At 41.6% G+C, this 25465-nt stretch overlaps 1 protein-coding gene across 1 annotated transcript in view; it reads right to left on the bottom strand.

Moving 5' to 3' along the window:
• TRAF3 (TNF receptor associated factor 3) overlaps nucleotides 1-22740 on the bottom strand; it is a 554449-nt gene extending 531709 nt beyond the window's left edge. Inside the window, exon 1 of the mRNA XM_078660220.1 lies at nucleotides 22455-22740. The gene's annotated coding sequence lies outside the window, so the exon portion shown is untranslated. The remainder of the gene's footprint in view (nucleotides 1-22454) is intronic.
• Between the last annotated feature and the right edge of the window lie 2725 nt (nucleotides 22741-25465).

The following is a 25465-nucleotide window of genomic DNA, read 5'->3' as shown; positions in this document are numbered from 1 at the left end:
GGGAGAAAAGGTACCAATTGCATTCAAATCAGACTTGTACACTAAGGCTGAAATGAAATTCAGCCCAACGGAAAAATTTCTAACTGCAACACAGACAGCTATAGCAAAAGAACGAGCCCTGGCACAAGGTAAACGAATAATAATCGTGACACCGATACCAGCCCTAGAGGCGGTAACAAAGGCAAGCATTCCAAATGCTAAAGCGCTCCATCCGAGATGGATACAATGGGCTAATTCTCTTGCTGCAACAGACGTGGCATACGAATTTGATCCTAACTTAAAAACACAAGAATTTCTCCAATATGAATTTGAATGTCCTCCGCCGACCGAAATTCTGCCTCTAGAACATTACGGCTGTATAATATACACAGACGGATCAGCACAACCCGCAGTAGGGGGTAAACAAGCCTACAGTGCTGCGTGCGCGATCGTTAAAGGTCGCTGGCACGAAGGGAAATTTAAACCAGCTATCACTAAAACACAATCTCTAGGAGATTGTACAGCTCAGCGAGCTGAATTACTGGCGTTCAAGATGGCGCTTGAAAATACCGATCGAGAATTCCTCACACTCATAGTGTGCGATTCGTATTATTGCGTTCAATCTTACAATGAATACTTGCAGATCTGGCTTCAGAATGGTTTCAAGGATGCGAAAGGTGGCACAATCAAGCATAAAATGCTCTGGGAACAAGTAGTTCTTTTACAGAAAGAACTACCAAAGACTCACGTGATACATACGCTGAGTCATCAACGTGATGGCGTTCACGTTGCAGGGAATTCATTGGCTGATGAGGCAGCGAAGGCAGCTGTGCAAACGGCTTCCGTAGCTGCCATCACACGGTCAAAAACAAAAATAGACAGCGAAATATTACAGGCTGTCAGCGCTACAGAAAAGGATTCGATAGAAACACTCCCGAAAGGCTTCCCAGTAAAATACTCATACATAACTGATGCAAACAATGTTCCTTTTGCTCAAATCCCTGGAGTGGGGGATAGGGCAATTCCAAACATGGAACATAGGTTAGGACTGATAATAGCGGCACACGAAGGGCTTGCTTCTATACATGCTGGCGTCTCAGCCACAGTATCATTATTAAAACAGAGATACTGGTGGCCACAAATGAGAAGACAAACAAGGAACTATGTTTTAGAATGTGAAATATGTCAAAGAATGAAAGTATCAACGATAAGACGCCCAGCGCAGACGCCCCTTCTAATCTCGGATAAACCATTAGCCTGTGTTTACCTAGACCACTGTGGTCCCTTACAAAGGGATGGTAACTATAAATATATCTTGGTTGCAGTGGACTCATGTACGAGATTCATTTGGATGTGGCCCCAGCGAACGGCTGACGCCAGAACTGTTATAAAAGATTTGCGAGTCTTTATCGGCACATACGCAATTGGCATGCTGCATTCGGACCATGGTCCTGCTTTTAGCTCTAGAGCTTATAAGGAGGCCATGGTCAGCATGGGCGTGACATTGCGGTACTCTTGTCCATTTCACCCTGAGGGGAACGGAATTGTTGAAAGAAAAAACCGTGACATAAAGCAATCTATAACGGCAAAGGTATTAGGTTCGGGAGCTGGGTGTGTCCAACGTAGTCTAAATAACCTGCCAAGAAATTCTCTGAAGGGATTCAGTCCGTACGAATTATTATTTGGAACTAGGATGTTAATCTCTGACCTTGACAGTCAGACTTCAGTGGTAAAGGAAAAAAGCTTTGATATCAAAGATCGTTTGGCTATTTTACAGGACTTAAACGAAACAAGAAAAGACCTGAGCAACATAAAGTTGAAACAGCAGCCAACAACCACTGAAGAACCACCACCTGTCCCAGCAAGACCTGTCTGGATTCCAAAAATCGGGGATCTAGTCAGAGAAAAGATCGCGGTAAAGAAGGAATTTGGGCCTTCTTACAGAAAAGCAGTTCATGTCTTGTCTGTCAACGGGACAAGATCAGTTGTACTACCGCCGCTTGCTGGTAAAAAGGAGAACCGAGTTGTATCCATCGACCTGGTAAAACCACAATCATGTGGCCGATAACAAATAGTAGGCCAAGTGGACTCCCCATAAGTAGCAGAACACCAAGGTTTGCTACCAGTACAGAGGTCCTAACAAAAAGGCTAATCACATTCGAAACGCCTACAGAAGAACAACAAGGACTATGCAACAATGCAATGGAACTTAGACCTCTGAACACCCAAATAAAAACATTTAGCAGAGACACACCAACCTATAATGAAGTAACAAACAACTATGCAAGAAACAGTAATCCTGAAGCTATTGGAACAATTGACAGAACTGCATCCGGCTACTTCATAAACTTCGATGATTCCTCTGAAGGCTTCACTGAATCAAAAACACAGCCATCAACAAAAACCTTTAAAGATAAAGTTAAAGTACTTTTGAAACAACTGAAAGAAACATATCTGATTTCTCCATGGATTGAATTTTGGGTGGGTTTTGGTGCATTTATCCTCATACCTTGGCTCATCATGATACTAACATTGGGACGCTTCATTGAGGGAAAATATGCTAAAATGGACACAGCAAGTCAGAAAATCAACTTGATCCTCAAACCACACACATCTTCACACGTCGAGAAAAGAGAACTTTCTTCAGTCAACTTCACAGCCAATCCTATACCGGGTGGGGTAGCATGGGACAACACTGACTACGAAATTTATGGTCCGGTTGAAATCCTGAAATATCCACACCAAATTAAGATCTCGTTGAGTGACTTCGTAAAACCAAGCACATTTGCTGATGATTGGGACTTTGAAAGTATAAACAATATGATGTCTGACTTAGTGATGTCTGCTAAATTTACCAAACATGATTATTTGCAGGGTTCGACAAATTATGATAGTATGTACTGTTATAACCACTATGGTAACCATTTTTTACATAGATCTGCACAACCTAGAAATGTTTTAAATTATAATCAATGGGAACATTGTGCAACCCCTCCAAAAGGAAGCTCAAGAACCGTTTACGACAAATATTCATACTTTTCAGGTTTTAACACAAGTAATGCCGAAACATTTATTTTAAATTGTCAAATAAGACAGGGACAAAGACCATGATAACTAACACAAAATTGATATATTCAGACTCATTCTTTGAACAAATGAATACTTTTGGTTTTGATTATTGGGACAAAAATGTTGAAGTAAAGAGTGTTTGGGGTACAAAAAAATGGCAAGTACAGGGTATAGAATCTTTGTTTAGAGCCTGCATGATCCCAGAACAAATTATATTTTTAAATGACACTGTTCAACAAACTACCTGTCTTGGCTTAGCCAAAATCAAAGACTTAAATAAACCGTCTATTCCAAAAGAAACATTGAACAGCAATAGCTCTACAGACGAGGAGATAGACGTAAATTATGTATTAAACCAAAACAGAACACATCCTGATAGGAAACAGTGGTTGATCTGGCCCACAGATACTAATAACTGTCAAGACAGATTCCTGAACAAAACACAGGGGTTCAAAATGACCAGGCCAGACCCTATATATTCCCAAAGACAACACCCAGGAATAATAACCACCTACAGTGTGGGCAAATTATGCCTTCAATGGCTACAGACTTCCACACTGGCAGAAATTAAGCAACACCTAACTTTACTTACTGATGGTGCTGACTTGCGTGATTTCATTATGGGACCGCGCAAACAGCGTCAGAAACGTTTCATAGCAGCCTCTGTATATGCAGCATACAATGAGGCCTGGAAGGTTACTCAAATTGAGACAGCAGAAAGAATACGGGAAATTGACCGTATTAATTTGGAAAAATCACTTTCTGTAGTGGACAATGGGTTAATGACTCTGTCCTCCAGAATTTTTTCTCTGGACAGCATTGTGTCTTCAGCAATCGACATAATATCGCAAGACTTACTGTTGTTACAACACGGTCAGTCTCAATTGCGTTCTATTGTACAGCTTGGCTGGACGTTACAAAATCTGCGTTCAGGCTATGTGCCTTGGCGTTTAATCAACACAACGTCACTTTTCAATATCTTTAACCTTACTGATAAACAAATCAGTATGGCCCAGAAGGGTGCTGATTATACAATCCTGAGCATTGAGAAACTCGAAAGATTACCAGTGACAATGTCAGAACGACCTGTCAGTGAATGGATAATACATGGGATAATTAATATTCCAATCTCAACCTTCAGGTTTCAATACTGCCAAAAATATATACAGGCTGGCATGTACGAAAAATTGGGAAAAGGGTACATTAAGACAACATGGAACTTGCCCTATTCACATGCATGTGTCAGTAATAAAGGACAGAAAGTGTTTCTTAGTGGCAATAATTGTGCGATGTCACTAAGCGGTACACTTCTGTGTAATGGAATTAGTTTGCATGGAGCCTGTGAAGGGAACTCAAATAACCTTTCATGTCACCAGCTAGGCACACCTGCTACAGAGATAGAACCATTCTTTCAAAGACTCTATAATGGGAGTTACATTCTAATTGTGGACCGCAGATGCTGTAGTCTTATGCCCGGGACTCCTTATCTCGTAACTACGACTGCGAAGGTCAAGTGCTGTGGACGCTTATTGTTCCCCAGCTCCTTTCCAGACAGGGAGGCAAGGGCATGGCCCAACTTAAAAATTACTTCTATTCGAATAGATACTTTAAGCAGAATGAAAACAGTGCTTCTTCAGACGCCGACAAGGCTCACGTCATCAAAAGAAACGTATGATCTCCTAGTCGCAAGGACGACTGCAGAGATACATTCATTGTTATCGACTAATTCCCCCATACATTTCGCAGAAATCCTGAATGAAATCTTAAATATTTCTGATACCAGTGGAGTCTCAAAAGTATTTAAGACAGTATTTTCGATGGCATTAACACCATTCAAAGCCATACTGGGTATTTTTCCAGATTTCGTCCATTCGATTTTTGGCGGACTTCCCCTCATTTTAGGACTAATTGCAGGAATCCTATTCTTAGTCCTTATATTTCGTTATGGCAAACCATGTCACAGACAAAACACCTGCGACAAGGGAAGAAACAATCCTAGCCATTGGATACCGGGACCGGATATCAAAAATCCTGGGACTACCCCGGCTTAGAGACCTGAACATGACTTGGTTTCTTTCATTTCGACCAATGTGGCATCGATGTGTTTTACCTGTATTAAGGTGCTTGCTATGCGTAGAAGAATGCGTGTTAGACACCTGTCTGACTCTACAATCAGATGCGCCAATGGATGCAGAAACATTGTTGAGTCCAATAAAGGCTCATGCTTTGTGCTGCCCTCAACGGCTACCAATCCTGATGACGGCATTCGTGGAAGCTTCACCACTACGATTAAGGGGTAGTGGAGTTCAAGATGAAAGCAGCATCGATCAGGTACGACCTTCTGTGAGCAATCCAAATCAGAATGTCAATGGAGACAATCATGCGCACTAATGCATGGTTACACCTTTTTCCGAGTTAGTGGAACTCTCCCAGGAAACTGTTGACAACTTTTTCGAGAGTCTAAATGATATGATGTTCTCACCAGAGCAGAAATAGAGACTTTTGAGCAAACTCGTACACGGCGTTCCCTGAATTTGGCCTTCAACTAGAATAGCAAAATACCATGAACAATTTTCCCTCCAGTTCACGGACAGCAACATTTTTTTCAGCAGCCCCAAAATATTTTTGCATATTTTTCGGGACACTATCTTCTGCTTAAAGTAAGAACTATTCTTAGAGAACTAAGATTTCTACTTTTAGATAGCTTATAGACATTAGCTGCCCGCTGGTATGTTCATAATTATTTTATTCTGTGATGGAATGGTCTCGAACTTTTTTCTGTATTAAGAGCCATTTCATGTGTAAAATTCTCATATACCATTTAGCAATAATGTATACAAATGCGTGATTACTTTAGCATTATTTCACAGCTTGAGTGCATACAATACATGTAAATGCTTTTTTTCCGTATATTTGATAATTTCAAAATGCATTTATGTATTTTGGGGTGGTAAGGTATACACGATACTCTACAGTATGTTTTACTATGCATAGATTAGTAAATATGTCCATAGTTAGCGTGGAGTGGGTGTGATGTATTCCTATAGGTTCTGTATCGATCCCCCTATTCCTGACCCTATTCTGGTTAACAAACTAACAAGTTAACTAGCAGCCATCCCATGAGGCAGAAAACCCCCATGATGCAGGAACCGTTATCTGATAAAGCCACACTACGGCACAGGAACGTGTTATCTGATTAGGTCATAACGCTTGCCATCTAATTAGACAAGCGATATTCCTCCAGCCCCTGATAAGGCATACGGAGTTCTCAAAACAAATCAAACCTATGACAGGCCTGGGAAAAACCCTGCGGCCATTGTTTTGATTTCACCGAGAACTTCAGCAAAAGAATGTGCTAACGACCTGGTCGTATGACATCCTTATTGACGTATCTATGTCCATCCTTACGTCAATCTCGGCACCTTAAAGGTATAAATATTACCGATATTGCCCTATGCAAACACACGCGGTGGTGACGAGATCGGAGCAGCCAGACTTGCCGAAGCCCAGAGCAGAGCAGACCCCGCTGGCGCAGCCCCGCCTTTCCTGACGCGCTGAGAACGAGACGCTGCTTTCTCCTGCCGAGAAATCCAGCTCTGGCGCTTCCGGGTAGCCCTCGCAGGCAGCCTGGAATATCGAGACCAGAGACGAGAGATACCATCCCTCATCCATCCTAGATTCCAGGTACAGAACTGAATAACCCCTCACAGAGAATTCTTTAGTCAGTCACTTGGCAAAACAAACTTAACTTAAACTGTAACTTTCTATTCCCGCCCACGCATTAGACTTAGGTCAGGTACACGGGGTAGGCGTAGTTAGAAACACCAGTTGAGTACGATTAGTCAAATGTATATGTGTATGTAATATATCTTATTCATTTTAAACCTTCATATGGCTTAGAAACCATATCAATGTTTTTACATTATTATTTTATACTTCTGCTTTTAATGTATGCACTTTACTTAACCATAAGTATTGCAATAATATCGATCCATTTCTCTTGTATGAGAAAAGAGACTGATCAATAAATAACATCTTTTATTGAACACGCCCGTCTCTTCCTTTTCTCTACAATCTGATGAGACTAAGAATGCACGTACTGACTGAGTAAAATAAATTGCCTTTTGTTTTCACACGACTCTCGAGATACACTCTTGATTAGGGGAGAGCAAAGTTGTCATGTTCTATGGTTGTCAGAAACTAAATCCCTTCTTGTCTATCCAGGGAGGTTCAACTCCTCCTTGCCTATTCGAGAAAGTTTCTAGTGAACTCTGAGCTAGCTGGCAAACCCAAAACTTTAAGTCTAATATCGACAGTAGTAGACCTAGTTAACGTCTGGTCTAGGCCTATACTATTGAAGGTATTATTCCAATGCGCAGAGCCTATTGGGATAATAGGAACTACACTACAACAGCTGCCTACTTAGTTTTTCATATTTTCCACTTGTTCATTTAGAGGTGGTTCATTGATGGGTGAGGAAATTAAAATATTGAATAATCAGTTCATCAAACTATAGATAAGAAAAACACAGAGATAAATGTTTTGATCAATAAGTTAAAAATATTGCATTCATAAATCCAAAGAACAACATAGTTCAGATTTTACAACAGACGCACTAGTGGATTCAACAAACGAGAAGGGTTACGCACAGTAGGATAACGTAATAAATAAAATCGCACTGAAATGACTAGATATGGATACAACATTATGTGTAATGCTTTCTTCCTGCAAATAGGATATATTGGTCCCCCAAGGAGTCTATTTTCCCTTGACCAAAACGTCTGCATGGCAAGATCTCTATTAGTAGGTATGAGTGGTATACAAACAAACCTGATAAGCGACAGACACTGAGTAGCTATGGAGCAAAACAAAGGCCTCAACAGGTTTCAGGAAAACTTAAAAAATGGGGTAATCACTGCTCTTTTTGAGATTTCTGCTTGCATCTCCCGCCTTGTGAAAATATGTAATTTTGGGTTAGCAACTCACAATGATGATGAGTACGAGTGGCGTACAGACTCAACACATGATGGGGCTCTGTTGCCCCCTTTTGGCGTTTTGCTCACAGCAGTAAACACAAAGATAAGAACCTGGGATCTCCAGTCATTCTCAATGTTGTGAACGTACACCCCTGACTTGGCAACTTATTGTAGTGGAAACAGAAGGGGGGATAATCAATTCACTAAAAGAAACTTTGAGAAACGTTGCTCCTGAAAAAACGGATGAACAAAAACAATGGTTTAAGTATGTTTAACTGCGAAGTCATGTATAATACAGTACTGAGCAACTATGATTGGGGCAAAAGTCCATTATTGTTGTTAATGATACTGTTAATTAGCAGTTGTATAACGCACAACCCGCCATTAGTATGGCATTACAGTGTCTTTCTGTAGCCTAAAGTATGACTTTTTCAAACCTTTTGCTGTTTGGGTAAATGTTTTGCCTTAAGTGTGCGATTTCAGGGAGATTTGTGGAGTACCAGCCCTAAAGAAATTAGCAGTATCCCCTGGAGTAAACCCTCTTATTTAGAATATTATGAGGAAACACATAAGGAATCTCTTTAAATCTTAGTTGTCAATATGACTAACAAAAGCAGAAGATATTTGTGGATGTATTAGGAATTTGGACAGTGTACTTCTAACCCTATTGCTCTTGCCTTCTAATAAAATAACATCACAATTGGATAGTTAAAAATACAGGCTCTATCCTTAATGTAAAACTTTTTTTTTAATTCATAAAGCCAGTGTTTGACTCTCCATAATGTAACTGCCTTCCCACAAACTGTGACTACAGGCCTGCCATTGCAGCTTGTGCAAGTTGGTGCTAGCACCACTTACAACAGATATAGGTTTTCTTATATCTGAGGTCACTGCACTTAAATCCTATAAGTCACCCCAAAGTTAGGCCTTTCAATCCTGAAGGCAGGGCGCTAGGTTAGATGTATGAGGGTGCCCAGCACGAGCAGGACACCCCCTACAAACCGGATGTCGTTTCTCCGGGCTTTGTAAGTGCGGTCAGCCATTTTGATACATAAAGTGGCCATGCGTCATTCGCGATGGCTAACTATACATTGGTTGTGCCGAACCTGGGCATGTTCGGTATCAAACATGTTGGAATCAGGGCTGGACTGGGAACCACAACTGGCCCTGGCAAAGTGCTCGGCCGCCCCTTCCCCCCCTCCCCACAGGGGGGGATGTTAGAAGTGCCACCAAGCTCTTTGCCGGGGCTGGTTTTCGGCCGATTTTGGCACAGGGCGGATTTTGCAGCTATGCTGCAAAAACGTCCCTGTGACAAAAACGGCCCCCAGGGGCCCAAAACTGGCCACCACCCGTGCGGCGCACAGGGGGATTGCCCGGTGCCCGCTCTGGCCAGTCCGGCCCTGGTTGGAATCATACCCCAAAAGCGTTACAGATGTTGGAGGTATGATTCCATGCACCAGGGGACTCCTCCGAGGAGGCAAGGCAGGACAAAATGCAAAGGGTGAGAATATTTGAGTGTATTTATGCCACAAGAAACAACCCTTTACTAAATTTCAATGAAGTAGGCAATTGTTCTAAATGTTTGCCACTTTAGATCATCATAGTTCTGTTTTAATCTGCCTTAAAGAGAGGTCCTAGGACCCTGCTTTACTCGTCACCTTGGGAAAATCACACTGTGATTTGTATGAAAAGCACTTTTAACTTAAGGGTAAGGGTTAGTTGTTTTGAGGAACAATTCTTCCCAATTTGAAATAATAAACTGTGAACTAGTCCAGTTGTACCACAGAAAAAAATGTATGTAAAAGAATGATACAGTATTTGCATGTCCTTGTTTTTAGATTCCCTCCTGTGTCCTCTTGGTACAGGCATACAGTGTAAATCAATACTGTCCTGAAGAAGGCGGTATAAAAGAAATGTACATCTACCGTAATGTGCATTGGAAAAAAGAAATCAAACTTGACTGGTGTATGGTGCACGTGGTCTTTCTGGACTGTTTGTGTGTTTGATATTTGGAATATAGAATGAATGGTATGTGAGATGAGAGTATGGTACAGGAGAGGTCATAGTAGGTGCATGTTATATTTTTCTTAAACTTTATTTTTAAATATATATATATATATATATATATACACACACACACACACACACACACATATTACAGTAGCCATATTTACAGTAACATGACACTAATTGCTAGTGGAGAACATCGCAAAGTGTGAAAATACGTTCACAGCAATATTGAGCAGGCAAGTTATAAGAATTCCAGTGGGGTACATCTGGCAGGTACAATGTGCTATTCAAAGGTAAGACATGATGGCTATAAGCGATCACATATCAACGATACAGTCATTGAGCGGTGTTCCTTGGGACGTGCTTACACTTCCTGTAATTTTGTGTGTACCTTACCCGGTCTAACCAACCCCTGTTTTGTCACGTCTTTCCTGTAGCTCCTCATTTTTTTGTAAACAGAATTTATTAATTTGTGGTATAACAAATCAATCAATAGCATCGCAGCAATAATCCAAGTTCACCCACTCTGACATCCATACAACAGCTAGAGGCCAACAACTGAACAAGCCTACATCTTTCCTATCCTGTCTGAAAAAAACTGACCACTCTGAAGCAGAAGTAGGTGTAAACTACGCTCATAAAGCAATAGGTCAATGGCAGTCAGATATGCATTAGTGGCACACACTGCCCTTAACTCTGTTAGTTATTAAGTCTATGGTAATACTGGTGAGTACTTGAAAACAAATTGAGGTCTTTGTTGAAGTTTTTTTAGAACACTAGAGAGACCAGAACAGTATAAGACCCAAGAACAACTGTGAATACCCCGTGTAGGATTACGCATGTATTTTTCTACTGTCAGGATACAAATAGCAAGTGTTCTTCTAATTGCCCTGCATTTTCAGTATCTGGAAGGAAAAGATAGGAATACAGCGTCTCCTTACTGGACTACTAAACAATAAATGTGTATTCATTTATTATTCAAGAACGCAAGCCTATTGACGGCGGTGATGGCGGGACCGAATCACAAGACTCAGACTTCTCTGCGGCAGTAAAGCCGCTGATTCTGTTCCCTTACACCCAGAGCCGCCTACAAAATCTCGCTGGGGCTCCCACTGTGCGGGACGCTAGCCTGTTGACGGTGGGGCACACCACAGGCCCCAGACTTATCTGAAGTAGGAAAGCTGACAACGTTGTTCCCTAGTGTCCGGAGGCGCCTACAAAATCTTGCTGGGGCTCCCGCTGCATGGGACGCATCCGGGCAAAGACCGGGCAGCGAGCTGGCCAGTCTGCGCCAGTCCGCAGCTGAACGAGGCCGGGTTGGGCCATCCCCTTTTCACCTTTGTATTCATCACTTATCCTCATTTACTGTGTCTTCACGGAAATAAGTCCCTGGCAGGGAGAGTGTTTGTATTCTTTGGGTCGGGTATTCCTCTCTTCTTTAGCTAACCATCTAACTTAGTGACTGACACCATGGGGGAAAGAAACTGCCATGGGAGGTCCCAGTCACCTCTGATCTCTCCAAAACCCACCACTATTGATAGAATGTTTCAGAGAGCCATAGGCATAGTGGCTATGGAGATAGAACTAACCAAGAGGTGGCTATCACTGTCCTCGGATCCACATGGTGCTCTGATAGGCCCACAGCATGCTCTGCATGTTCCACTACGCAGCCCAAACCAGCTCGCCTGCGAAAGCCAAACAGCGCAGGTTGCCCAAGAAGGCCAAGAAGACCAGAGAGGGGACTTAACTATTGACCGCACCCAAATCAAAGAAAAGCCTGCTAAACCCACTGCTAAACCTACTGTGGCTGCAAAAAAAGTCGAATTTCAAAGCCCACCAAAAACTCCAATGAACATTGCAGCAATATTTATTGTACCTCGGGCGACACGATCCCAGCAAATGCACATAATGATAGCGGAACTGTATCTCAACCAATATGGGTAGACAGTCTCATAAGGGACATTTTAGGAAAATCAAAACCATCATCCTAGAAGAACTGAGACCACTCACTGTTCGCCTTGATAAACTGAGCTACTGGTGTGGGGAAAACAACATCAAGGTGTATGTGGGGTTAAATGGTAGACTGGATGTGCAGTGCCTAACAGACCATGCTGCGTCCGACAACTTCACATGGGTCACCCTAGCTAATAGTAACAAAAGGGATAAGAATGTTTCTATCAAATGGGCTCTGAAGGGGACAAGGGTATGTGTCAAATGGATCACCCACCAGTAGGCAGTGTATTAAGGAAGGGCGAGGGAGGGGGTCAATCGGACTGAGGCTCGTAAGGCAGATGCTGTGAAACCCCCAATAATCAATCTACCGCCAGTCTCATGCCCATATGTCATGATGCTTGCTGGGGTTCCAGAGATAAAAGCTAACCAGAGAGAATACCAAGAGGATCTAAAACACAAAACTTTGTACTGGCTCTCTAAACATAGACACTATCCACATGACAGAGCAGAAGACATAATCCTAACGCGGAAAGTTAGCTGGATTGGGAAGGGCCCCAAAGACAAGCCTGGGGTCTGTATTGTCATTAATTTTAGGAACCCAAAATTGGTCCATGACCTTATATTAGGTGATTTATCATGCCAGCATCAGAGTTCGCCCACAGTGACCCTTCTGCTTGGATATTTCTACAAACCATCCTTGTGTGAATAGCAACAGCCCTCCCTGTACCCTCCACACTCTACCCATGATCTGGGTTGCTACTCCCACCAGATGTATGGCCACCATTCTTATGCTATCCCAGTATCCAATAGATTTGAGGCACTTGAGGGGGTGGATTGACTCACATTGTCCACTGAGACAAAAGGGTGCCAGACGGCCTGGACAAGGAAGAACGGTTATAATAGCACCCTATCTTCAACTCTCAAATCGAATCCGACATGCTCTTGCAGGCCACCTTCTGGTAATGGTGCTGAGCAGAAAAGAGCAGAAGAGGAGTGCAATTGGATTTACTAGTGGGTAGGGAATGGGATAAAAACAGCTGTCAAGAAGACCCAGATCCCCATCATCCACCCTTAAAATCTTTTTGGCTAGGTATATCGGCCAGGGCTGAAGTCATTAATAAGGAAGGGGGGGACAGGGAGTAGGAGAAACGGGGTGTATTGTAACATGTATGGAACCAGGGAGGCAGGCCCAGGAACCTAAAGGGGAAGAGGACTTACGTGTGGCTATCCTTGATGCTAGAGATATCTCAAAAGCAATCAAAGTGGCTTCCTGGAATGCTGCAGCCCTGAAAAGTAAGTTGGGCTGCAGTGTCTGGGGTCTTACATAGACCAATACAAGGTTATGCTATTTCAGGGAAACGGGAATAGGAAGGAAGCACGGCGGATGGGATTTGCAGCATTTAAAAGGTAGCTACCACAGGCGGGAGTGGGAGACCAGCTGGGAGGCTAACCACAGGGGTTGCTACCCATTTGGGCTGTATGGCCAAGGCGGCTGAAACTGGGTCGGAAGACATACTGTGTGTTGTGTTGAATTTAACCCCTGAAGTGGCCATAACCCTGGTTAAGGTCTATTCGAGACCCACGAGTACAGGACAAGAATCTCCTACAGTTGAGCATCTATTAACTTTCTTGTCCTCTCTCTCAAAGAACTTCTTCAACGTTGTTGGGGGTGACTTCAACTACCAATTTGAGCCCCTGGGCAATGGCCAAGATGATACCCTAGGTGAGAAGAAAGGCTGTGGTTCATTCAGTTTTGACTATTCCCCCTATCAAAAGGTAGTCCTCACTGGCCAGTCAAATCAATACTCCTACTATGAATCATTCCATAAGAGCATGTAATGGACATAACAAATCAGATAGGCAAGAATTGCATACATTTAACCGGGCAGGGGCCTTGTCTCTAATTGACTATATTTTTGTGGATACTAGATTATGGCCAGCGGTCTTAGAGTTTGTCGTCTTGCATAAGTTCGACAGTGATCATAATCTTTTGTCTATAGATCTGGCAATATATGATGAGAGTCATAGATCAACGTGTTATGACCCGCTCGATGATAGACTGTCTTTGTCATCATCACATCCCTGTATCCACTGGGCCACCGTGCAGCTGTCTCCCGATCTACTGAGCACACTGTATGATGCACTGGCTAACTCAATGACAGATATGAGTAATTTTATTGAACATGAGGGAAAAAGTTGTTTCATGGATAGAGTGGAGGAGATACATGTAGTGCTAACGGACACAATGACTGACCTGTTATTCGCTGTAGTGCATACTAGGGGCATTAGATGAACCATCCTCTCATGGTACAATAGTCAATGTAGGAATGCTAAAACAGCCCTAATATTAGCAATAAAAGTCAAAGATAGAGCTTGGATCCAACACGGGAGAGCTACACATGGCAACATCATTTATTTGGCTAAGAAAGAATGGGATCAGGCCAAATAGGACTCTCTCCTTCAGGCACTGACACAAAAAAGACTCAAGGGCCTTCTGGAACATAGTGACCTTTGGGAACAAGGATGGTAGGCCCAATATTGAGCCTAATATAGCGGCCGAAATGTGGAATGGGCATTTTCGGTTCCTTTATGATGTCCAGGGGGGTAGGAGGAATGGGTGAACACTACCACAGGAAACCCCAATAGTGGATTGAGTGGGCTTTATTTGAAGGATTTTCCTTTGATAACTCTCACAGAAGTCCATAGTGCTATTAGAAAAATAGCACCCCATAAGGCGCCTGGCACTGACAAAATACCTGGGGACCTATATCTCCCTGAAACAGATGTTTGAGCCCCATACATGTGGGCGATATTCAACGCCATAATGGGGATTCGGAATGCCCATTTCCACAATCCTGAGTTGGAGCCGAAATAATTCCCGCTTATAAAAAGAATGTCCTCTGTTACCAGAGAATTATAGACCCATCGGCCTGGTTGATGTGATGCAGAAAGTCTTCTCAAGGCTAATCTTGGAACGACTCCATGAATGGATGGAGGATAATAGTAGACTTAGCACACTGCAAGTAGGCTTCAGGAGGCGAACCTCTACCACTGACCAGGTTTTTAGGCTCCAGCTCCTATACTGGAAATCAGTTTTATTGGAGTGTGGTAGCCTTTATTTAACATTCTTAGACTTAAAGTCATCTTTCAACTTAGTTCCAAGAGGAAAACTCTTGTCTGTACTGATTGACATGGGGATTCCCTTCTAACTCTGACTAGAAGACTATACGAGAAGAACTTCGTGCAAGTTCACTGTGGTATACTGGACGAGCTTTCAGAACCATTCCCTGTGAGCAGGGGAGCACCCCCTGGGTTGTGTGCTGGCCCCCACCTTATTTTGTCTCTATATAAATGGCTTGGTGGACTCCTTAATTGGAGTTAGAAATAACGATACTCTCAAGATAAAAAAAAAGATCTGTTTGAGCAATGCTCCAGCACTGATGTTTGCTAACGACACCCTCCTTTTATCTAAATCTCCAATGGGTATGCAAAGTATTTTAGATAGGTTCAGCTCATTTTGTAAGAAGAGGGGGCTAGAAATAAATGTCGGTGAAAATGTATGGTGCTCAAACCTTCGTATTCTACACAGCCAAATCCCTCTCTGAATGGAACCCCTCTTGAGAGGGTTACCACCTTTGTTTACATTGGGCTAACTTTTAATGAACATATGGATTGGACTTTCCATGTTGGCAAACAAAGACTGAAACTTGTACAGATTGCTGGTGGTTTTGGTAGGGTGCACAGTGGGTCGTTTTTTAAGCCTATAAGTCCAACGATCAAGATATATAAAACCCAAGCCTTAGGGGCTATTTGCTACGCAGCAGAACTATGGGGGCACAAATCTGTGAAAGATATAGTGCTGGCGGATAAAAAATTAATCAGACAGCTAGTGAGTGTTACCCCCTAGCACACTGATTGTCCCGCTTCTTCTTGATGTAGGAATCAGGCTCATTTTAGAAGGATGTGGCCTAAGACCTCTCCTTTTCTGGAGAAGAATATGGGTTACGCCAGAGCTGACATCATATAGACTTCCTTTGGAAGGGATTTTAGAACTACTCAGGGCTTAGAGACTGCCATGATTTTCTTATATTGGGGATACACTGACCAGAATTAGTCTTGGGGACTTATGGTCTGACCCTGCAGCAGCATGTTTTTTAATATCGAGGAGGGAACTTGTGAATCGGTACAAGGGGTACAAATTCTCCTCTATGCTGACGGATGCAACCATAGCACTCTGACATAAAGATTCACCCAGGTTAAAGATGTCTATAATCCTGAGGTCATTCTTGATTAGATTCAGCCAGCATTGGCTAGAAAACTCTATATACAGTTTAGGCATGGATCCCTCCCCTTGCATTCTTTTACCAACAACTGGAGAGGGGACCCAATTAAGAAGTGCCCATGTATTTATTTAAAAAGTTTTATATAGTGTTGGCTAGACCCGACTGTATCAGAGCGCTTTACATCAAATTCATCACTGTAATCCTGTGGTGCATCAGAAGAAACTGAGGCACATGCCCTCTTTATCTACCCAGTCTATAAAAAATATAGGTCTAAATGGATAGTGCAGATTTGTAGGAACTTCCAGTTGCCAAATTACCATTAGAATCTTTAAATATGACAGCCACCAGCCCAGAGCTTTTGCTAAATCAAGATACCCGTTTGCCATCTGGTGTGTAAGGAAAAGGTTCATATAAAAAATATATTTTGGGATGACAAATAGTGATCATAGTCACTTGCTGGATGCCCTGTAATATATAAATTGATATGAAGATACGGACGCTAGGATCCCAATGATTTATAATCAATTGTGTGTAAATAATCAGAGGGGGTTGCTCCTTTCTTACCAAGTACTTAATTAATTTGTTTTATCATAACATGAGATGCACATAGTATTGTATTTTAGTAAGATGTATTATTGACTTTTAACTATCATGTATTATTTTAAGGGATATTTATATTGAATTTAACTTGTATTTTGTTGGTTATAAAATGCCCTTTTATGACCGAGTAAAGATGAATGAATTAATGTTATTTAAGAATTGGCAGGTGCTTCAGTGGAATCTCAACTTTTTTGACTGTCGAAAACAAAACATGTGCTGACTAAACACTCCCCTTTTCTAATGCTAGTGGATGGGTGCCTGCCCAGCTTTCATTTCTCGGCACTCGGTATGTTTTGCATACCTGCAATGACAGGAACAGATCTCATTCTTGCTTCAAAGAAATGTGGGGTGATGTTTTGTACTGCAGGCAGAGGAGCAGCAATTCCATGTAGTCTTCTTAAAGCAAACACACATTTTTGGATGGTGCTTGGGTATGTTCGATGATAATTATAATTGCAGTAGTGTCAGTGGCATTCAAAGGGTTGAAGACAAATGGGGAAAGTAACCTAGGGAATTCATAGAAACATGTTCACAAGCTCTCCGTGTGCATGGACGGGAAAGCTGGTGCTGCTAGATTGCTTGTTGAGAAAAGGTGCAACAAGAAGGCTGAGGGAACTTGTGGGAAATCATATAAACACCGACTGTCAAATGCAGCAGCCAGCACTGCAGTGATTTCAACACAGTTGACTGTATTGTGAAATCACTGAGATTAATTCACTGGTAACTGTCTGGCCTTGGATACAACTGGGGTTCCAGAAGCATTTAGATCATATTTAAATACAGAGGTCATCACATAATCGGATTCAAAAGATGTTTCTTAACCCTAATCATAATGTGTAGTGTTATTGAATTAGACATCGAGTTAAAATGATTGAAAGATTGCAACGTACTTAGAATTCCATATCTCCTCCAATCTTGGAGAAATGGATGTATAATAAAGGAAACAAAGACACTAACAAAACCTCACACCTGGGTTTAAGTTCTCTGCAAGCTGTTACACAACAGGAAAATCGTATGTAAATATATTGGCAGACACCCTTGTTGATAATTTACAAGATGTTTTACTTTTCTATGCACCTCAACTGGGAAGCCGGCTTCTAGACCTTGGAAGAGCAAAGACTTAAATGTGAAATTACCCACAGAGAACAATGATCACTTTTCAAATTACTAACTTCATTGGAAGCCTTTCCTGGACCATTAAAACTACTTTGCAGGAGGATTTAATTAGGAAATAGATATATGGGTCTCTGTATTTAAGACAAATGGAAAGATTAAAAAATCCACCAACTACCATTTCAATGCTGACCTCTGGGCAAAACAAATCAAGTTCAATTATACATCTTGTACTGTTGCTTATGCTGGACTCTTATTAAAATTCATAAAAACTACACTTCACCCTTCATTTCGTCCAGAGAGTTTGATACTGGAATAAAGGTTCGGCTAAACTGTTCATTAGGTCGAAAGCATACATCAAGTTGACCTTGCAAACTCTCCGAAGATTTTGAAGCTTCTCATTTACCCATATGACTAAAATGTTAGTGGAAAACTTCATAAATGGTGTGATCTGTTTTCTGCCAAGTGAAAGAGTGCAAGCAAGTCATTAGTATTAGTAGGGTCTAATCCAGACAAGCTTGTGACTGAACAGGATAGAAAAGTATTAAATGCATTTTTACCGAATTTCGTAAACCTTTCCTTTATACTTATATTTTAAATATATGACACTTCTCCAAATTAGATTGCTTGAAAGCTACTCATGCTTAGGCCTCACCAGAGTAGAAATCCTCTTGATGGTAGGCCTAGTCAAGCACAACGTGTTGAAGAAACGAAAATTGAAGTAGTGACACACGACCAGCGTGACAGCCATCATAAGCCTTTGTTGAAGGGTTGGGATCCCGTCCTGATAAATTCTACAGGTTTGAGTTTCCAAAATACTGACATCATGCCATCTGAAAATGTTGTGGTTGTTGCTCTTCACGAAAAGTAAAATCGGTATAATTTTTAAGTTACTATTAAAACCTATTAAAAAGCTTATTATTAATCCCCCAGACAATGTGGATGCTAGCTAGAAATGCAGTTTTGCAGACAAAGTGAGTTTGCTGGTTGCATGCTATGTAACAGACTTAATTGAATGTTTAATTTCCTATGCTTTGCTAAATACCACAAAACCCTTTGTAAACACCCAAGACTTCTGATTTGTAAGCATTGCTGTTTTCAAAATGGAGCTGTTAATTTTCCCACTTGGAAAGAAATAAACTACTTTTTGGGGAACTAATGGCGTAATTTTGTGTCTTAAGTCGCATCAACTATTTAGAAACTAAACTGGACGTTTATCATTGTTGCAGTTATAACATGAATCCCCTGCAAATTTAAAACCCATGCTTATAATGCGAGAGTTGTAGAATGCAAAAAACGTGTGCCTTTGACCCTTTATTTAGATATTACCCTTAGTTAGGGAGAGCTTATTCGTCAAGAGTTCTTTGAAGTTATGTTTTTCCCCATTTTCAATATGAGACTACACATCCCATCATGGTGAGTGTTGTTGGCTAGTTTAACAAATAAAAAGAAAAAAAAACTATAAATGTCTAGAGAGGACCCTGATACTATGGGGTGAGATAGCATCTAGGAAAACATGAGCTATTATGGAATAAAACAACAAGGGTCATATGGAACGCACTGTAAAAGTGGGGTAGAGTTTTTTTTAAACAACTGCCTCGAGGTGGACTACCAGTTGTGTTATTTTCTGCTTCATGACATCTATGGAAATTACTGGAGGTTTGACAGCAAAACCCCACATTTATTAATAATATTCACACATTTTTAAAGCTGCTAAAGGTGTAAGTGAGTAGGAGAAAAATACTGTTTATGTCCAAAAAATATGGTGCATCCTCTAAAGATCACAGCAATGGCCAGGAAACCTTTATACCAATGTACTGTATATGTCAAGTCAAGTCAAGTCAAAAGATTTATTGTTTCCAATTATTTAAAATTATTACAAATATACAGTGGAAAACTATTCATTAAAATGTTCACACACTTTATAATACGTACTGTATATGTCATAATTGTAGTGTTAAAGTACTAAGACAAATGCACACTATAACATGACTTCAATCACAAAGGGGAACGTTTGACACAGCATTAACCTAGATCGTTTTCTAATTACATATAATAATTGGAAATAATTTTCCTGATTCTTAAAATGCGCTTTTAAAAGAAACAATCAATCTACAAGTATGAAAAGTCAAGCTGTTTTCTCCTTTCAGATGTGATATCCAAATTTTTCAATCAAATATATTCGTAGCCTGTGGATTTTTCAAGCTAGGAGAGACCACAAATTTAGCTAGTCACCTTTAAGCAAAACTCTTTAAGCTACTGGTGCTGTTTCAACCCCTTTTCTTCTAAACCATCTGCATCGGATTTCTAGTGCATGCACATTAGTGTTTATTCAAATGCAACATTCAAAAAAATAAATATAATGCAAAAATGTAGAAACTTACACTTCAGGCAATCACTCTCATATCATCAAGGCCTTTGTAATAAAGTCTTTGAAACATATTTGCGGCTGGTTTGAATACAATGGCAAGAAAAGGTTGGCATTTCAAGATGTCATACAGTTATCGGTCACTTCGGATAACAAGGATGGCTCCTGAGCGTATCCAAAAAGAGCTGCACTTCTTAAAATGGATTATCCCTCAAAAGTGGAGTTTAACTTCTCAACTGCGTCCATTTGGAAGATTCTGAACATATCTAAAAGTTAGCCGCTGCAACAGTATCTATGTATGTACGGCTTTCAAGACATGTTTGCGGGGCAATGTGGGTCCCACTGAGTAAGGCTTCCAAGCCCAAGACCTTTAAGTTATACATTTAGTGGGATCCCAAATAAATGTTTTGCGATGGTGCCCTCATTTACGTTAGACCACTATATCTGCTTGTTATTCAAAGGCAGACTCAAACTTTTCATGATAGAACGATTGATTAATAAAGTTACTTCACATACAATTCCCCATCTTATAGGAGGCATTCAGTGAATGATGCTGCACTAGATGCCAAAACTACAGAAAACATCATGAAACAAACCAACATTCTTAAATGCCTATTGCTGATGTTCAGAGGTGCAAAGCTGGGTAAAGAGAGCTCCTTTTTTTCTTTACACTGGGTGGACCAGTTAAAAGATTAGCATTTTTTACTGAATTCACCATGGCCAGACAAGCTGAGCAAAAATGTCCAGAACTTGATGTCATGAGGCTGAAGAAAGGAATGCTAAAGGTGCAGCATCAAGGTACCCGATAAATAAAATCAAGCCACATACCCTTATTAAGATGTTCATTCCTAAAATGAAAAATATCTCTGTAGGGAGGAATTAAGCTTAACACGGCAGGAGGTCAAACACCTATGTACCTACTAGTGGATTTATTTCCGATTTGATCTATGGCATTGTACATCTACATAATTAAAAGCAAACTAAAACCAATGCTATTCTGAATTACTTCACACAACTCCTCCTAAGACTAGCATTAGGAGACAATTTAGTTATATTAAGCACCTTACAAATGTCCTTAATAATAACATCCAAGGAATAGACAATTTGGGCTGTATGGAATGTAGTGGCAGAGCAAAGCAGACCGTATTCTGCATTTAAGTAAATCACACACTAATTTAGAAAGTGGCTGGTTTTGTGAAAGAGTTGTATATTGTGTCAAATATCCACTTTGTAGAATGCATTTCACTAGCATTCCCGTCGTACACGTGTATTTCAGAGGCACGGTTTCCTGCGGAATGTTAACTAACTGGAGTACGTGTTGCTTATAAATGGGATCTAAAATAGAATTAAGTTTAACATGCAAAGAGTCTTGCAGGCTACTGCAGATGTATAATTATGAGTCAGTGTGTGTTTCATCTGCAACAGGTTTGGAAGAATGACTCAGTGCAGACATTTAACAATGCAGTTTGCACCCATGCGAGAGGAAAGTAGGCACCTTCTGTCATTCATTTTATAAGGAATGATGGCGAGGACACTTCAGAACCCGTGTGGTATAGAGATGAAAAAGTACATAATCAAAACACAGAGGGGGCCAGATGATGAAGAAGAAAGGGATATCTCCATAGATGTGATAATTGCCGATGGAAAAGAGGGAGCGCGGGCCTTTTAAACTAGATTAAAGCAATGTTCAGTAGAATTTCAGTGGTTCAAAAGGTCCTTCAAATTATTAGAAAGCGAAATGCACGTCTAATTTCTCAGGAGATGCACTATGGCACGTTTGAATGTACGGAGGAGGGTAAATGCAGACAAAGCACTTTGAAAAGCGAGGTTTGCAAACCGAAAGAGGGACAGGTGGGGATGTATACTGGTTAAAAAAATGTACGTTTATCGGTTGTGGGAAATCAATAGCTCCACTCAATGATGTACAGACTAAAAAAAGACGCTGTCCCTTTAAAAACTCGACCCGCCCACCAGAACGTTGAAGCGACCAAGAAATTAGGCGATTTCAGTCGTAAATTTGAAATTAACAGGCAGCATTTGTAGGACCCCCCCCCCAAGAGGGATGCAGGGAGGCAGACTCGCCTCGGAGCAGTAAGTACTTACAGAGCGGGGAGAGCAGGCAGCCTGGCCCGGTGGGTGCAGGGTTTTTCCAGAGCCGTTTTCAAACCGCCGGGGCTCGTGCAAGCAGCGACTTGTGAGCGAAGTTAAATAAAAAGGCATGTATTTCCAGCCTTATCCAGGACTGATAGCTAAAGCTTGTCAGGGTCCACGGTGCCATTGAGCCGGGAAGAGAAGCGAGTTGCTTGGGCTGCAGAAAGTCCCTCCCCCACCCAGAATGAACTCTAGTCAGGCTTTCGCCAAGCACGCTCTGCGTTTTTTTTTTCTAACTGGAAAGTCCCTTCTGAATTGCAATGCTGTAATTCACACACACTCTTACACACGCACAGGCGGAGAGCGGCACTTCCTCTCTGTGTCCTGGAAATCCCCGGCCTATCCCTTTGAGAGAAGAGCCTGACAGACAGGCCGTGACACCTGATGCAGCGCGGCGGGGAGCAGGGGGGGCAGGTAGGGAGGGGTGTTAAATAAATAAAGGGGGGAAAGCCACCTTTAAACAAAAAGTTATTTTTGAGCGACCTTTCTGTTTTTAAGAACGAGTGGAACATTACGAATGAAATCCGTATTGGGATTTTTTAACTGAATTTTAAATTGATATTGTGGCCCCGAAAAGGCTACACTCGTTCTAATAATAGCACCCTAAACTATATATTTGCTTTCAGAGTGCCATGTGTACTATATTCGATTTGCCAAGTTTTTAACAGTTCCTATTACCCGAACTTGTCAACTTGAAAAAGCTATTTTCAGAAGTATTTTAAGGTAGATTTGAATACTCTGAAGCACTAGCGTAAAAATGCCTTAATTGAACATTTGAGAACTTGTAGCAGACGTGTGTATGATGAGAGGGCAAAAGTGTGAGGCCAGGCCTCACAAAATGTGAACGGTTCAAGGAATTCAGGATTATTTCCCTAGAATCACGTAAGGTGGCAATCATCTCACGATAAATGTGGGATTGAGGAAATAATATCTGTATCTACAGACAGGCACTCTGCTCAAAAACTTAACTTTTCAAAAATATTCCAATGTAGCTTAGGCTTTACCTCACAAACAGTAGGTACACATATATGTTTTCGGCTTACTCATTCTGTTTTTATAAGTCATATTGGTTTGTGTTGGGAAGGTGCACGTTATTTTGATAGGTGGGTTAAGGACTCCCAGTATGAATAGCAGAAGAGATGTGGCAATCCTGATGTGAGGGGAAGTGTTGTTTATCATATATATGTGTATATATATATATATATATATATATATATATATATTCTCCACAGAATCCTCTCTTCTTTCCACAAAAGGAAGACAAGCCACACCAGCCAGGTACGTGTAGATTAGTTTATTCGGGCAAAAAACAGACGCGTTTCGAGCTCACGGGCTCTTGGTCACATGACCACCACATTAGTTCATTGACTGATATAGCAAATGACACCATGGCAAAGGAAGAAAGACTCCGTGTTAAACATTATTCACAAAGAGCTTATCCGTGTGCAAATTATAATGACAACTTAAATCAAATATATATACATATATATATATATATATATTGTCGCTCCAAGGTTGTCCACCTTTGAGTAGCACACGAGCAGCAGCTTGATTTATGTGTAGGTGAGGACGGGGATCCGCTTGTAGATGCCGCTCCGTAATGGATCTGCCCGACGCGTTTCGAAGCTCCATATGCTTCTCTTCAGGGGCTTTAACGGAAGCGGTGTGCGCAACCGCTAACCCACTTCTCCATTTTCCATATGACACACCCACCAATGGGAGGCTCAAATGAGACTGTGTATTATGGGAAGTGTGGTGCAGAAAGCACATAATCAAGTCCTGTGTGGGCCCGTCCTCGATCCCGTGTACGGCTGCATTTGAGCCTCCCATTGGTGGGTGTCTCATATGGAAAATGGTGAAGTGGGTCAGTGGTTGCGCACACCGCTTCCGTTAAAGCCCCTGAAGAGAAGCATATGGAGCTTCGAAACGCGTCAGGCAGATCCATTACGGAGTGGCATCTACAAGTGGATCCCCGTCCTCACCTATACATAAATCAAGCTGCTGCTCGTGTGCTACTCAAAGGTGGACAACCTTGGAGCGACAATTTATACGCGGCCGTCCAGCCGCGGAGTATGCACCACCCCGTCATCCTTGGGGGTCGCAGAAGTGAAACAGCAGCCGTACACGGGATCGAGGACGGGCCCACTTGCGGGGTCCATACAGGACTTGATTATGTGCTTTCCGCACCACACTTCCCATAATACACAGTCTCATTTGAGCCTCCCATTGGTGGGTGTGTCATATGGAAAATGGTGAAGTGGGTCAGTGGTTGCGCACACCGCTTCCGTTAAAGCCCCTGAAGAGAAGCATATGGAGCTTCGAAACGCGTCGGGCAGATCCATTACGGAGCGGCATCTACAAGTGGATCCCCGTCCTCACCTATACATAAATCAAGCTGCTGCTCGTGTGCTACTCAAAGGTGGACAACTTTGGAGCGACTATCTATATATATATATATATATACATATATATATATATATATATATATATATATTACCTACTGGCGGTCGCCAGTAGGTATATATAGTTAGGATTTTTTCTCTATGGGTTTTTTGAAAATTCTATGTCTAATAACTTTGGCGTTTGTGGACGGAATTGGCTGAAATTTTCAGGAAAATGGCACATTTTGTTTCTGAGCAGCCCCTGAAAATTTTGGGGGGGTTCGTCAAGGGGGGGCCGAGAAAAAAGGGGGGTCCCAAAACGCGTTTTTCCCATGTTAATTTCCATAGGGCGGTTGGCCTCACTTTTAGCCCGAACGGCTGAATGGATTTGCACGAAACTTGGCAAAATTGTAGGGACTGGTAGCCCGATGTGCCTTTTGTAGGTCTCAATATATGTGCTCCAGTGGATTTTGAGAAATTAACGTTTAAAAAAAGATATATATCTGTAACAGCGGACCGGGCAGCGCTCTGGTTCGCGGACTTTTCGCGCAACGGAGCTTTGTGAAGCGAAGCTGATTGGTT

The sequence above is a fragment of the Lissotriton helveticus genome, chromosome 9 (genome assembly GCF_964261635.1).
Source record: "Lissotriton helveticus chromosome 9, aLisHel1.1, whole genome shotgun sequence".
Taxonomy (NCBI): Eukaryota; Metazoa; Chordata; class Amphibia; order Caudata; family Salamandridae; genus Lissotriton; species Lissotriton helveticus.
This window is presented reverse-complemented; position numbering and strand designations above follow the sequence as displayed.